General features: G+C 37.4%; 1 pseudogene; it reads right to left on the reverse strand.

The window, feature by feature from the left end:
• The window catches only part of LOC126236244 (probable multidrug resistance-associated protein lethal(2)03659), a 275,573-nt pseudogene that overhangs the window by 16,507 nt on the left and 241,858 nt on the right, over positions 1-17,208 (reverse strand).

Genomic DNA, 17,208 nt, shown 5'->3' on the forward strand with positions numbered 1-17,208 from the left:
AACCTTACTGTACCCAAGTGTGCACCTCTTCATCCGAAGCAAATCCACAGCAACAAATGTCTTTTTTTGGGGCTCCAAATATGTAAAACTTGCATGAAGAGGGGTCAGGATTGTATGGGGGACATGCAAGGGTTTCACAGTGAAACTTCAGCAGTGTAGTCTAAACAACCTTGAAAACATGTGGGTGGGCATTTTGTTGGCAACGTGTTTCAATTACAGTGCAGAAGTTTCACTGGAAAGATCTTACACATCCTCCACAAAGTTCCTGTCTCTCCCCTTGCAATTTCCATATTTTTGGAGCCTGGAAGAAAGATATTCATGGCTACTGATTTGCTTCAGATGATGAGGTGCATGACCTGTTTTGGCACAATACTGATTCCATTGGCAACTGCAAACATTTTCCCAGGAAGGCATTGAAAGTCTTGTCTCGCAGAGGAATAAACACTTTAACAGTTATGTCAATTACTTTTGAAATAATAAACAGTTTATTTTTTTTTTCCATTTGTATCAGTTTCATTTGACTGTCCCCCTTATACATGTAAACAATAATTGCTTATTCAGTGTAATATTGTGTTTTTGTTACATGTGATTCTGGAAATGAAAGTAAGGGTGAACATGAATGCCAGCATGGAGACTACTACTGCCAAATAACACAAAGAGGAGTTCAACAAGGTAAATGAATTGTCATCAACAATGCCTCATTCTCTCACTTTACAAGATATTGTGGAAATGTCAGGGATTTAATTCAGGGCATTGATATCTAGTCTGGTGTACAGGAAGGGTGTGTCATCACCTGGTGTCCCTTTACCAAGCAAACACAGGTAACTAAAAATGTCTTCCAACATCCTGACTCAACCAGCATGTAGGTCAAATGCAACTGCACTTTTGGGTATAAGCAAGCTCTGTCAAAAAAGTTCATGCTACACTGATAACCTTAAATATTTATCTTGCATTTACTCTGCCGTATCATTAATTTTTTATAATATGAGTGATCATGTAATCCAATAAGGTTTGTGCCCATGTAACATTGTGTCCTGAACTTTGCTACACTAGACTTGTTTAAGCTCCTGTCATATAGAATAGCCATTGGGGAAAATATTTTAAGTGATCTGTAACAACTGTATATTATGTTGCTTTCACATCTGATCATTATGTTAAATGGGTTTATCATAATAATGGTAATGACATTCTGAATTGTAATTAACAGCAGAAACTTTAATATGATTCGCAGTTTGTGCACCAAGATTATGTACATACTTTGGGTCCACATTGGCCGTTGCTTCATCCATCACAAGGATTTTGTTCTTTCTTATAATGGCTCTTGCCAAACACACCAATTGTCGTTGTCCCACACTGAAATTTGTGCCCCCCTCGGACATTTTTGAATTTAAGCCAGCTGTCAGGTCCTCAACAGCTTCTTTCAGTTCCACCTGAGGAAAGTTTTAACTTGAGTTAAAATATAAATAACGCCATAAATAATAATTAAATGCAAAAATGTAACCTAACAGATTTGAAAATTTTTGCAAAAGAAAAAGTAGTAGTCCTGTGACATTTTAAAACTCTTCTGATACATACATTACTCCATAAAATTTTGGTTGAATTGTCAGATGTTGATAATTTGTCACAATACTTCAATGTCTAGTGTTCTTGCTGTCTTTAGGTGTTCACTGGCTGAAGTATACTGTGCTCTCCTATTTATGACCATTCTAGTGCATGTATGGTGCACCTATTTGTCACTGTTCATGTACTAATTGATCACATGCTAAGCGTCAGTGCACTGCTAAGCGTCAGTGCACTGCTAAGCGTCAGTGCACTGCTAAGCGTCAGTGCACTGCTAAGCGTCAGTGCACTGCTAAGCGTCAGTGCACTGCTAAGCGTCAGTGCACTGCTAAGCGTCAGTGCACTGCTAAGCGTCAGTGCACTGCTAAGCGTCTGTGCACTGCTAAGCGTCTGTGTACTGCTCCAAGCATCCTCCATGGGGAAAGCTTGGGTCATCAATTTTTTATGAACTTTCTTCACATGAAAAAACTGCGTAATGATGCTGGCTGCACAGTACGCAAAGTTTTTCTGTGACAACGTTCCGTGCAGTATCTAACAGGAAACCTACAACCCGATTGATAAAGGCCCCATACAGTCTTATTTGCAATATTGCTGATATTTGATTTATTTTAAATAATTCATGATACAATCATTCCAAAAGTTAAGTAAGGGCCACGATTTCTGTTTCACTGTACTTCAATAAATGGCTAGTAAAAATGCAGTGTTTAGCAACAGCAGATTTCCTGACCTGGAGGAAGCAAGCATGCTGCTGGTGTTCCATAATGCATTGCTGAACGTATCACACTGTGTGCTCTTTATGAGATTTGCCACATTTGCACAGAATCCTATAAACAACTGCCTTTTGCAGCTCCAAGTGAACTTTTATTGATCCCAGAAGCACAAAGATTTTTGTTGGGAGATGAAAGATCACTTTAACCTTATGTTTATGTTTTCATAGTACTCTGTTTATTTTCACAGAAACATTTCCAATATATGGCACATAAGCCATTATCCTGAAGGCCTCATCCTCTTCCTTGGCTGCTGTTTATATATCTGGAGTACTCTGTATATGTTGAGATGAATATCCATTTTCCAGAAACACAGTCTGGGGGCGTTCGAACTGTTCTTGCTGGCTATTGACATTTGAGATGGTTTGGATTCTCAGAATCTAGGTCTTCTGGACACCCATTGTGCCAGATGGTGATGACTAGTAGCTTGCAAATACAGGTCTGTATGTTTTAGAACTTCATCATAATGAAACATTGGAAATTTATCAATTGAGATGTCAGTTTCCAATTATGCACTACATGAAAACCTGTAATAATAGAACTTCATGATTTAGACATCTGACAGCTTCCGGGTTTTATCATGTGAAAACAAGCAATCCAATATCAATGTCTTAAGATTACACCTCAGAGGGCATTTGGAGCAATACACGAACTTTCAGCAGAAGTGCACGAGCTCAAACACCAAATGCACAGTGGCAACAGTGAGCATCACACTTGCACCAAGGGGGGTCTGAAATAAGGAAGTTAAGAGTACTTTCACCAATATAGACAAATCTGGCCACAAGAGTCTGCTCTGAAATATCATTGCAGCATGTTACTGACATCTGACCGTTTGATCTATTTTTCACCTTCAGAGTGAAGTATTCACTCTGCAGAAGACTGTGCACTGATATGAAACTTCCTGTCAGAAACTGTGTGCCAGACCAGTCTCATTTTGTGGGCAATGCTCTCTGAACTGATCTACCCAAGCACGACTCACAATCTGTCTCACAGTTTTACTTGGCAGAGCACTTGCCCATGAAAGGTAAAGGACCTGACTGAGTATGGTCTGCTGTGCAGTTTTAATATGCCAGGAAGTTTCATATTTTCCACCTAACTGATACAAGTAAAAAGTAATTCTAATGGTTAACAAAGTCACCAATGTTATCAGAAATAGTGATATGCTTAAGTGACATAAGAGGAGATAGTTAAGCCAGCACAACTTTTTGAACAGAAACGGTGTATGCCAATATATCAATTTTTAGTTTCACATCTTCTAGAAACAAATATTTCTTGCTGCTCCCTCTATACATCATGTTAATTGTAATTCAAAACACACATTTCCGAAATATTTCATTTTCTGTCCGAGCACCTATCTAAAAGCTTATAGATATCCTATCTACAGAGCACTTCATTTACCTCTTCAAGAGCTTTCCACAATACATGATCAGGATGTTCATCAAATGGGTCCAAGTTTTTACGCATTGTTCCCGAGAAGAGAACTGGTTCTTGAGGAATAATAGAAACTTTGCTACGCAAATCATGCAATCCAATTGTAGCAGTGTCGATATTATCTATAATAATAGATCCCTCAATATCAGCCAGCCTAAACAGTGATGCTATTAAAGACGACTTTCCTGCTCCAGTGCGGCCCACAATACCCACCTGAAAACACACAAAATTTGTCAGAAACTTAAATCATCAGTTTTCCAATACAAAACAATTACAGAATATAAAAAGCACAGCTGAAAACTCAGTTGAGAAACTTTAGGCTATAAAAGTCATTCAATCTATTTTTGTCATTTTTAAAAAAAAAATATGTATTATATCCCTCTGGCAGGTGCATCTTAAATACTAAACTTATTATTTACGAGGCTACCATTCCTGGTACAATATTAAGAAAACGATTTCATCTTTGCACAATGTCTGCCACATTTTATGAATACAGGAAGTAGTTCTTTTTAAATACGTCAAAAAAAAAAAAAAATTTTGCTTAAAATTTCTAACGGATGTCTTTTTTATTGTAACTTTCATCCCAAGCTCATCAGCAACTTCACTATCAAGTTACAAGATGATTCGTGAAACAGTGTCTCCAAAACCATTCACAGCTGGGAAAAAAATAGACAATATCGTGGCCAATGTGGCAGCAAGTAATTTCAACGACAGCCTTAGCAGGTATTATGGAAATTATGAATGTGCTCAAACTTTAGTTCCACCCGGCCTGTTACAACCTGTGTGCTTTAGCAGACAAGAAGTGCACCGAGCAAACAAAGCAGTGGATGACAGAAGTAGCCAAACAGACCCACAGGACCACCATGGCCACAAAGAAGATGGTGGAGGGCCTCCTTTTTGATCTGAAAGGATTGTTTTATGGTCCATGGATCATTAATTAGAGGTAGGTTTAATGTAACTACAAAAAAAACTGTCCAAACAGGCCTTGGAAAGCCCAACAGTACTGACCGACAGCTGTCTCATCCTCTGCCAATAGGCGTCACTAGATACGGATACGAAGCAACACGTCATCAGCACACCACTCTCCTGACCGTTGTCAGTTTTCATGACCAGTGCCATTACATCTCGATCAAGTAGCTCCTCAATTTGCCTCACAAGGGCTGAGTGTACCTCATTTGCCAGCAGTGCTCAGCAGATCCGATGGTCACCCATCCAAGTTCTTGTCAAGCACGACAGCACTTAACTTCGGTGATCTTATGGGAACTGGTATTACCATTGCAGCAAGGCTGTTGGGAACTATGAAAACTAAACTTTGAATATGTTTTTCAGAAAATCATTTTTCAAATTGGCAGGAAAATAACTTCAGAGCACTATATACAATTTGGATTGTAATTTGATGCCGACATTATAAATTTAATTCTCTGTTAGCATACACAGCCATTTTGCACATCTTCAAAATTCTATTTTCAGTTTGGTATTTTATCTATCCTCAGCAACTCTAACATACATAACGAAGTAATAAGCAACTACTTCCTTAGTGCCCTTCTCCAGAAGAGAGAGATATAACCTTCTGAAGAAGGGCACTAACTGCATGAAACCAGTAAAGAAATTAAATTTCTTTGATGCAATCTTTTTTGGTGCACACTTTTGTGTATTTTTTTTTTCTTTTTTTTTTGGGGGGGGGGGGGGGGGGGGCGGCGCGGCAAAAAATTTATGTTTTGTTCAACACATCACCATTCTGTTAGAGCTTAATATTTTTCAATCATTGCATGTATGACTTATATAAAATTATTTTGTTACAGGTCCAATAGGGGGGCTTCAGGAATTCTGGTTGTAAGTGGTCCTTCCACTTTGTGCTGAAGTTACAGGGAGCACCCGATATTATTTTGCTTGAAAAAAAAAAAAAAAAAAAAAAATGAAAACCACTTTTTTTTCATGTACTGAAAGAGGATTCTTCCCCCCCTCCCCCCAAATCATTAATATAGAATGTTTAAGGATGCTAATCATTATAATATTATTTCACACTACATAGAAAATGAAAGTAAATGAATAAATGTGAGACTTCTTTTTGCAAAGGGGAAAAATGATTGAAATGACTGCCAAGAGTATTTTTACTAACTATAGCACATATGACAGCTAGTTAGTTATTTGCATGTTCCACGAGTCATAACTGTGACAAAGTTCCTAGCATATTAAAACTGTAAGGCAGACTGGGACTTGAATCTGGGAACATTGCCTTTTGCTTGCAAGTGCTCTACTGACTGAGCTGTCCAAGCATGACTCTCAACCCATTCTCACAGTGATCATACAATGTAAGCTTTCACGGTTGGTAGTGACATCATGTTAAACTTCTGGGCTATTAAGCCATAGTTGATGTATTAAACTTTCTCTTAAGATTTCCTCTCAGACTGCACGAGACATCTTCAGAGGTTCACCACTTTACCCCAGAACGTGTCCCCTGCACATGGAGAGGAAATGTTAGGAGAAAGTTTTATACATCGACCATGGCCTAATAGCTCAAAAGTTTTAAATGATGCCAACCTCACAGCTTTACTTCCCCCCAATACCCCATATCCTACATCGCAGACTTCACAGAAGTTGTCTTGCATATTTTGCCAGGCTACCACTCCTGGAAGAAAGGATACTGTGGACACACGCTCAACCACAGCCTAGTGGATTGTTTCCAGAATGAATTTTCACTCTGAATTTTGGAAGGTAGGAGATAAGATGCTGGCAGAAATAAATTTGTGAGGATGGGTCTTCAGTTGTGCTTCGATACCTCAGTAAAGCACATTTCTACAAAATGCAAAGTTCCCTGGTTCAAGTCCTGGTCACAGTACACAGTTTAAGTCTGCCAAGAAGTTTCAAATCAGTGCACAATCTGCTGATAATTTTGGATAATTATAACCTCTAACTATGATGAACAACAATCTGTTTAAAAAAATTTTAGTACTATTTCCCAGCAAAAAAATTTGGAATATTTGTTACACAACTGTCGCAAGGATTGTTTCCCTTTTGTCAAATTTATGCACATGAAAAAAAGAGGATATCTGCTGTTCATTCAACACACAATCCTGGAAAGAATGTCAGTTCCATCTGCTTATTTATTACTTTGTACCTTGTCTTTTGCTTGGACGACAAAGTTCAGATTCTTCAGCACTGGAGGCTCATCCTTAGCGTACCTCAAATACATGTTCTTGAACACAATCTCTCCATTCTTTGGCCAGTTGGCAGGTGGCTTTTTACCTGAAAACAGATAAGAATCTATAATACTGATTTCTTCAAATAATTTCACAATGATTTTCTGGATAACCCAATACCACATGTACACAGAAATATGACAGTTATCAGAAATAATATGCACTGTTACCTCTAGGAGCATTACAGAATTTAATAGTAGGTAGTACCTGGATAAATATTTGAGTAGGGAACACGTTCATCTGTTCACAGTAAATGTATCAGCTACATCTGTGAAATGTTACTGCTGTTTTTATTGCATGTGCACTAACATCTTGCTCACTTATTGTCATAATCCTCTTTAGTAGTCTCGTATGTGATCTTCCTCTCCTCAAGCTACCCCTATCCCTCTCCCTTTTCCCAAATAAATCAATTGGCAAATGACTCCCTTAGACAGATTAAAAATGTAAAGAATGAAGAAGAACAAAAAATAACCAATGAGGAAAATGTAGTGTAATGTGTCACTTTGATGAAGTGTTGTGTTGCACAATGTATACTGGACTGATGAATTGATGAATGATTGTCATCACAATGAGAGTCCTTCTTGTTATTACTATGTTATTCTAGAATAGCATACTGTTTAGAAGTTTATAATTGTTTGGATGGACACAAAGTATCTGCAAATAAGTAGCAGCTTTTCTACACTTCATTATAGTTGCTGGTTTGGCAGTTTATCCCATGCTGCAGTACCCTAGCTTGGAGATGTGATGTGCACCATGGAACAGTGTCTTCTGTGAGAAAGAGAGAGACACTTTGGAAGAAAATAAGACAGACTATCTGTCAGATCAGAACTGATCTATCACAGATGGTTGTTATACAGCACACATGTAATGTCAGTACTCATTTATGAATTCACAGTCTTATTAAGTGTTCTCACTGTATTTGAAGCAGCAACATAATCATGTTTAATACAAGGCACTTTGTATTAATTAGTAGAAAGTTAAAAATGGATGAGTTTTAAGATTGCCAGCGCAGATACAACTGCAAGGAAGAAGTAGTCTGAGACAGAAAGAATTGCCGTAGTTATTCTGAACATTAAATAAAGAAGTAGCAGATCAGAATGGAAAAGAATTTAAACACAGACTCACAGAAGGTAACACACTTCAAATACTTATTTTAATATAATTATATCTATCCAAAGTCTGCATCACTAATACTCCTGAATGTGGAAACTGCTCATACATTGAAATTCCAGCACAGGCTGAGATAAGCAGGATGACCTCAATGTACAGTGCTCATCTGATGAAACAGTGATAAATGCATATAACATCTTTAACGGTAGGGCACATACATAGTTACAATGCTTTGGGGCTTCTTAAGTGATGATTGTGCCATGTTTGGAAGAAATGCTTTTAAGATAGGAGATATTTTACACTTTACGGCACAGGTGGGCAACAGGCTGGTTTAAGTCCAACCTGTGGTAGAAATTCATGGGAGAGAGAATGAGGTGCTCACATTGTGCTCTACATGGGACGAGTTTCGGATATTTCTGCCAATGCTCAGTTTGCCTCAGTTTTGCAGCTCATGACACATCTATCATTAAACATTGTAAGTAAAGAAACAATGTTCACAATGCTTATGTAACATGACATGAACATAAAATAAATGTACTCCAAAAAATGCACATTTTGAGGCATAATTTGTTGGCTTGGCATGGCACGAAACGGGTGCCACTGATATTGGTATATAACCCCATAAACATCATCATCGTAGATGCTGTAGTTTGCACTTTATGCGTGAGAAGTACTGCTGTCACGGCACGTAACGGAGTCAGCCCGTGAGTTTAAGTAAGTTGGTGGATCAGGCCCACACGTCACCAAAGGCTGCCCTTTCCTGCTTTCAGGCAAGGAAGAGTAAGAAAGAAATATTTCATTTTTAACAGGCTGATTTATTTTTGTCTTTAACCTTTAACAGTCATGAAGAGGTAGAGCATATAATCCTCGACACACAAAATATGAGAAAGAAAGATTGGTAAGTAGTTGCCCAGAGTTGTCACAAGGACTCTTAACAGTTTTTATAGTTCAGGGTACATTCTTTATACATGCAGCTATGAAGCAATGCTCTTTTACTCCACCTGAAATGCTGCATTAATTATTGGATGATTATCAGGCTTATCCTTACAAGAGTTTAGGCATAGCTCCAGGGGATTTCACAGGTTCCCTCACAAATCAAGATGAAAAGGAGGTTGTTGTTGTTGTTGTTGTTGTTGTTGTGGTCTTCAGTCCTGAGACTGGTTTGATGCTGCTCTCCATCCTACTCTATCCTGTGCAAGCTTCTCCATCTCCCAATACGTACTGCAGCCTACATCCTTCTGAATCTGTTTAGTGTATTCATCTCTTGGTCTCCCTCTACGATTTTTACCCTCCACGCTGCCCTCCAATACTAAATTGGTGATCCCTTGATGCCTCATAACATGTCCTACCAACCGATCCGTTCTTCTTGTCAAGTTGTGCCACAAACTCCTCTTCTCCCCAATCCTATTCAATACTTCCTCATTAGTTACTTGATCTACCCATCTAATCTTCAACATTCTTCTGTAGCACCACACTTCAAAGGCTTCTATTCTCTTCTTGTCCAAACTATTAATCGTCCATGTTTCACTTCCATACATGGCTACACTCCATACAAATACTTTCAGAAACGACTTCCTGACATTTAAATCTATACTCAATGTTAACAAATTTCTCTTCTTCAGAAACGCTTTCCTTGCCATTGCCAGTCTACATTTTATGTCCTCTCTACTTCGACCATCATCAGTTTTTTTGCTCCCCAAATAGCAAAACTTTTTTACTACTTTAAGTGTCTTATTTCCTAATCTAATTCCCTCAGCATCACCCGACTTAATTTGACTACATTCCATTATCCTCATTTTGCTTTTGTTGATGTTCATCTTATATCCTCCCTTCAAGACACTGTCCATTCCGTTCAACTGCTCTTCCAAGTCCTTTGCTGTCTCTGACAGAATTACAATGTCATCGGCGAACCTCAAAGTTTTTATTTCTTCTCCATGGATACATACCTACTCCGAATTTTTCTTTTGTTTCCTTCACTGCTTGCTCAATATACAGATTGAATAACATCGGGGAGAGGCTACAACCTTGTCTCACTCCCTTCCCAACCACTGCTTCCCTTTCATGTCCCTCGACTCTTATAACTGCCATCTGGTTTCTGTACAAATTGTAAATAGCCTTTCGCTCCCTGTATTTTACCCCTGCCACCTTCAGAACTTGAAAGAGATTATTCCAGTCAACATTGTCAAAAGCTTTCTCCAAGTCTACAAATGCTATAAACGTAGGTTTGCCTTATCTTAATCTAGCTTCTAAGATAAGTCGTATGGTCAGTATAGCCTCACGTGTTACCATATTTCTACGGAATCCAAACTGATCTTCCCCGAGGTCGGCTTCTACCAGTTTTTCCATTAGTCTGTACAGAATTCGCGTTAGTATTTTGCAGCCGTGGCTTATTAAACTGACAGTTTGGTAATTTTCACATCTGTCAACGCCTGCTTTCTTTGGGATTGGAATTATTATATTCTTCTTGAAGTCCGAGGGTATTTCGCCTGTCTCATACATCTTGCTCACCAGATGGTAGAGTTTTGTCAGGACTGGCTCTCCCAAGGCCATCAGTAGTTCTAATGGAATGTTGTCTACTCCCGGGGCCTTGTTTCGACTCAGGTCTTTCAGTGCTCTGTCAAACTCTTCACGCAGTATCATATGTACCATTTCATCTTCATCTACATCCTCTTCCATTTCCATAATATTGTCCTCAAGAATATCGCCCTCGTATAGACCCTCTATATACTCCTTCCACCTTTCTGCCTTCCCTTCTTTGCTTAGAACTGGGTTTCCATCTGAGCCCTTGATATTCATACAAGTGGTTCTCTTTTCTGCAAAGGTCTCTTTAATTTTCCTGTAAGCAGTATCTATCTTACTCCTAGTGAGGTAAGCCTCTACATCCTTACATTTGCCCTCTAGCCATGCTTGCTTAGCCATTTTGCACTTCCTGTCAATCTCATTTTTTTGAGACGTTTGTATTCCTTTTTGCCTGCTTCATTTGCTGCATTTTTATATTTTCTCCTTTCATCAATTAAATTCAATATTTCTTCCGTTACCCAAGGATTTCTATTAGCCCTCGTCTTTTTACCTACTTGATCCTCTGCTGCCTTCACTACTTCATCCCTCAGAGCTACCCATTCTTCTTCTTCTGTATTTCTTTCCCCCATTCCTGTCAATTGTTCCCTTATGCTCTCCCTGAAACTCTCTACAACCTCTGGTTCTTTCTGTTTGTCCAGGTCCCATCTCCTTAAATTCCCACCTTTTTGCAGTTTCTTCAGTTTCAATCTGCAGTTCATAACCAATAGATTGTGGTCAGAATCCACATCTGCCCCTGGAAATGTCTTACAATTTAAAACCTGGTTCCTAAATCTCTGTCTTACCATTATATAATCTATCTGATACCTTTTAGTATCTCCAGGATTCTTCCAGGTATACAACCTTCTTTTATGATTCTTGAACCAAGTGTTAGCTATGATTAAGTTATGCTCTGTGCAAAATTCTACAAGGCGGCTTCCTCTTTCATTTCTTCCCCCCAATCCATATTCACGTACTATGTTTCCTTCTCTCCCTTTTCCTACTGACTAATTCCAGTCTCCCATGACTATTAAATTTTAGTCTCCCTTCACTACCTGAATAATTTCTTTTATCTCATCATACATTTCATCAATTTCTTCGTCATCTGCAGAGCTAGTTGGCATATAAACTTGTACTACTGTTGTAGGCATGGGCTCCGTGTCTATCTTGGCCACAATAATGCGTTCACTATGTTGTTTGTAGTAGCTTACCCGAACTCCTGTTTTTTTATTCATTAGGTAGCTTTTGAATAAAAACTTTGTTTTTGGCTTGGGATAAATTAATATTCTCAACCTCCAGATGAAACAGAGTTAATTTGACAACTTGTTTTGAAGGATGAAAAAGCAGTGTTTTCCATGAAAATTTATGTTGCAAAACTTTCTTTGTATCTTTTTTACACAGTTTTAAACGTGGTACCTCTTTCATGCATTTTGTGAATGTGTGTGAATACTGTATCCAAAATTTCCGGATAAAAATATTTGTTACCATCAAAAATTAAATGTTAACAGAATAAATAAATAAATAAAATTATCGAGCTGATAGCACTGATTAGTGCCTTATTATTCTCTTCAACACTGTGGTTGGCATGCAACATGATGGCCTATCAGTAGCCTTCCTTGTAATGTCAGAAACATTTCCATCTAGTGGTATGGTTCTCCTTCCTTTACAGCATTCACAGATTGGTCTCAGGGTCTTCGTCTCTTCCTTTTTCGTTCAACTTGCCTTCCTCTTTCTTTTTCATTCAACTTCTCTTCAGTAATATTGGGACACAACTGGAGTGGCACAGAACTTTAGAGATGAATTTATGTCTCCCTTTATTTATTGTTTGTGCAAAGCTTTTCTCTCTATTCTTTCCAAAAGTTCTTGGTCATTGTTGGTCAGTGATATTCTCAGTGCTTGCCATCAGCACTATATTTCCAAAGTTTACAATTTAGTTATTTCCTTTTCCTCATGGACCATGCCTGTGAGCAGTAGCTTGCTGCACAACTCAGAGACTTTTCTAAGTCACTTCTTTACAAACACAGATGCCAAGTTTTAGTCAAGTTAAAGGGATGTTCCTTGGTGTTGAAAACATACTCCAATGGTTTTCACTTGCAGCACATGTCACATGTACATACATGCATCAGATATGATAGATGCTGCAACTGAAAACAATTATGTAATTCACAGTAATGAATCTTTTTCACGTAGTTCGAAACTGATGAAAAAAGAACCAAACACATTATAGTAGTTTTTGGTTGTTTCATGATGATATGCTTTATTTTGAAACTGTAGAGCTCTGTTTACAGAAAATATTGTACAAATACTGCAATAAGTAGTACCTCACTATCAGCTCAAATATGTCTAAGTACTAAAGACTGCAACATGCTTTCAAATCTGATTTAAATTTCATCTTTAAGTTATTCTTCAGTTTCACATGTCACAAACGAAAGAAGTCTGTTATAAGGCAGCTCTTCATTATCATAAACCACAGTGCTCAATCACACCATACATGTTATTATTACAAATGAACTGTACGCTTTAACTTCCTGACCAGTCCATGATAAAGTAGAAAAAAGGCATGATCAGGTTGTTGTTATTTTGTAAAAATGGATAGTGAGGTGCAGTCTTGTCTATAGTAATCCACAAAAATTCAGATTCACTAGTTTTTATACAATTTTTGAAATACATTTCATGTCCACCTTTTCCTTGCATACTTTGAAAATTTACATTAAATTTGTAATAGTACTTCTTTAAAGAGAATCACAACTTTTTCAGTGATCACTCACCAGCAACAATGGACCAAGTATGTTACGGTGAGATTCTACTGAATATAACACGCACCTTGTTCTGACTCCAGTGAAGGTTCCTTTTCCAGAGTAGTGTATTCTAAAACACGTTCCACTGAAGTCATTTGGTTTTCTAGTTCAGCTGACTGCCTCATGCCCCACTGAAACATTCCAGTCAGCCCAATTGATTGTGTGATGGCTAGGCCAACATTTCCTCCAAACCGTTCTGTTAACGAAATGACAAAGAAAACAGAATCAAAGATCTGAAGTTCTGTTCATTAACTCTTATGAAGTGAAAACTGGCCAAGATGGCAGAGCTCATGCAGGATCAAGAGTTATTTTCCAAATTATAGAAAGCAAATAAAAATACTAGAAACAATGTTTTGTCACCTCCTCCAATTACCAGGAAACTGAGTGTGACCAGTGCTATGTATACCAAACACACTACATCCAGCCAAAACCCAAATGCTCGACTTGAAGCAATGAAAATGAACCATGCTGAGGAATGTAAATCCTGAAAGGAAAACATTCAAATAAGAAAATATGTTTCATGATGTTTTCATTTACAGAAAATCACACTAATTTTGAGAAGTTTATTTTCACCTGATGATTGTCAAATTCCTTCTCCAGCACTTCTTGAGCTCCAAAGGCTCTTATTGTTGTCAGACCCTGAAGTGAGGCATTCAAGTGAGCAAAAACTGGACTTCTAGCTGGAAAAGGGCAAAGATACACATAAATTTTCTTTTTTAGCACTAGAATGAGTCATGAGTTAAACATTGACAAAGAAATTATTGTTTCCGGATGGTTAAGCAGACATTATTCAGCTCAAAAACCTTGCCCTTCAGTGTTAGAGGACTGACTTGTAATATGGGATTCATAACAGCATAGAATTACTTATTCAAACAATGCAGGAATTGTTGTGAAACTTTAAACAACACTGTGTATTTACATGCGTAGCTGGTAACTTTTCCCCACTTTTTTTCCTGTCATATACCATCCTATGTAGGATGTCACATGGTTTGTTCAAGTCTTTGGCAGCATCATTTCATGAACTGAATGTGAATTTTGCAGTTATACTTAAGGTAGTGTAGTAAAAGGATGTCACTGATGTGAGCTCATGTTGTGCAATTTGGCATACAGGAGATGCACAGCATGAGAATAGTAAGTATTACATAGAGATTTGTTTTCCAGTGGAGATTTACTTTTCCACTGATGAGATCTGTTGAAAGTGTGAAGTATCTTGAGTAATTTTGGAAAGTTGAGTCGTATTAGATTTATTTAAAATGTCATTGACACACTTTCATACAGTGGTAACAAACTTTATTTTTGAGCATGATTTTGAAAACTTACAAAAGAACTTTGTGGCTGCAAAAAATGTATGGTACCAAATTTTGTTTTAGAGCATCTGAATGAACTGCTAAATTCATAACTCTAGTAATGAAGCAATTTGTGTGAAAATTGACATTGAGATTTCCAAACAAAGTGTATATACCTTTCACATTTTTGAAAGTAGTAACTTCCAAAATTTCTCATTTCAAATCTTCCAATAATGAAGTACTTTCTTTGGGAATTAACCATGATAATATTTGTTTATGGCACAAGTAACACTGTTAGAAGTAAATATAATGAAGTTATTAATTTGTTATTATTTTGACAGTTACTTGTGCAATTCGTAATTTGACAAACCCTAGTAGCCATTTGTCAGCGGAGTTACAAACTGAGAATGACTACTCATACTAGAACCAACATTTTTTCTTCTGATACTAACATGGACGGAAATAAGACTAAGCCATTTATAGCCCCAAGTCCAGAAACATATCAATGGAATATTTACTTTAAAAATGAGACATTTCATTACTCACTTATCCCTTCCAGTCTTTTGACGCTCCGAGATGTGGACAGATAGAACAGGCGAAGTATATAGAATACAATCCCAATAACAGCAGTAGGTATCAGAAGTGAAACATTAACAACTGCCACAACCACAATGATACCAAGAAGTGCTAGGCCAATCTGAAATAAAATTATAAAAAATGAAACAGTGGTACATATTTCTTTTCCACAGCAATAGGAGGAACAGCAGCACTCTTATCAAAACAGCACTGACAAAAAAGGTTGAAACAGGTTACTTACTCTAGAATGAAACAATGAAAAGAGGTATGGTAATAAGATTTGTCAGTCATTTTCTGATGTCCTGCTCTAACAATCATAGTCAAAAATGTTTATATCATAAATACATTTTTTTGTGAGCTATTTAGAGGAATGGAGCATCTGATCCAATGAGAGTGAGAAAATTTCAGAAAGTTAATTTTTCTGGGATGAAGGCACTATTCATGCTAGAAAAACTTTTTTCATGTATCACGTGTCAGTGCATTATCCATGCAATCTCTACTTCACAACTGCAATGAATCAGGAGCTCTTTATTTCTAACTGAAGCATGACACAAAATTTTTGCTTATCAATGGAGTCACGTATACATTAAATTCAGTGTCAGTTTCCACAATTTCCTCCTTTTGCTACCCCTTACTCCCAAGTGTGTTCTGACTTGCCTGTGCATCTGGTTTCTAAGTATATTTTGAGATACACAAGAGACAGGTTGCTCAGTATCTGATTTTATAAAATCAAATTGTGTGATGGTTGCTGTATCTCCAGCAAGCTATGTCTTGATTTTTTGTATCTGGTTTATTCCCCTGCTTTCAGGGATTTATCAGCAATGCAAGTAATTTGATACTTTGGTCTGAAGCCACTCCAGCTCCATTTCTCAGAGCAGCCCAATTTGAAACTGTTCTTCATACCATATCTTTGTCCTTCAACTGAAAATTATACAATAATATCATGTTCAAGATATTCGTCAGCACATTTCACATAACCCTGGATTTAATACACAGTTCTAAATAAAAATCTATCAGACAAGCTTTTTCTTCCTAACATATTGCCATCACACTGGACAAAACTGTTGTCTTCAAAGGCAGCACTAAATTTTCATATGGCCTTCCTAGTATTATAGGGACCAAAACATAAGGTTTTTGTACATTAAATTCACACACATAAATTTTAGACAAGTTTTCATTTTTGATCAGTCATGTAATCACCCTCATTATCAACAAATTTGCAGTGCTAGATTTATAAAAAAAACACTGGTTTTTGAACAAAATATAAAATGCAGTAAATGAAGCCAGCATAGGGGAATACAAACAACTAAAATATTAGATTGATGTGAAGAGCAAAATGGCAAAGCACGAACGGCTAGATGAGAAATGAACAGCTGTAGTAACAGGAAGATGAGACACCACCTTTAGAAAAACTAATGAGACCTTTGCAGAAAGGGGAAGTACTTGTATGGATCTTAATAGCTCTGATGGAAAGCCCATACAAAGTAAATAATGGAAGTCTGAAAAGTGGAATATCATCTAGACGATCTATAGATGGGAAACAAACCTGAACACAACATTATTGGAGGAGGAGAGGAAGCAAACTAAAGTTAGTAGGGGGGTTGTAGTACTGCAAAAAGAATTTGTCAGAGCTTTAAATGACCAAATTCAAAACAAGTCTCCTATAATACACAGTGGGTTTTTTTTTCTTCCTCCAGTATTATTGAGATCCTTGGAAGAGCCAGCCATGAGAAAACCACTCACCCAATATGCAAGATAAACAAGACAGGGGAAATACCTTCAGACTTCACAATACACAATAAATGTAATAATTTCAATTCCAAACAAGGTTGGTGTTGACAGAGGGCGAGCAGTACTGAGCTATCAGTCTAATAAGTCATTGTTGCAAATTTCTGACACAAATTATGTACAGCAAATTGTAAGA

This window comes from Schistocerca nitens, chromosome 2, assembly GCF_023898315.1.
Source record: "Schistocerca nitens isolate TAMUIC-IGC-003100 chromosome 2, iqSchNite1.1, whole genome shotgun sequence".
Taxonomy (NCBI): Eukaryota; Metazoa; Arthropoda; class Insecta; order Orthoptera; family Acrididae; genus Schistocerca; species Schistocerca nitens.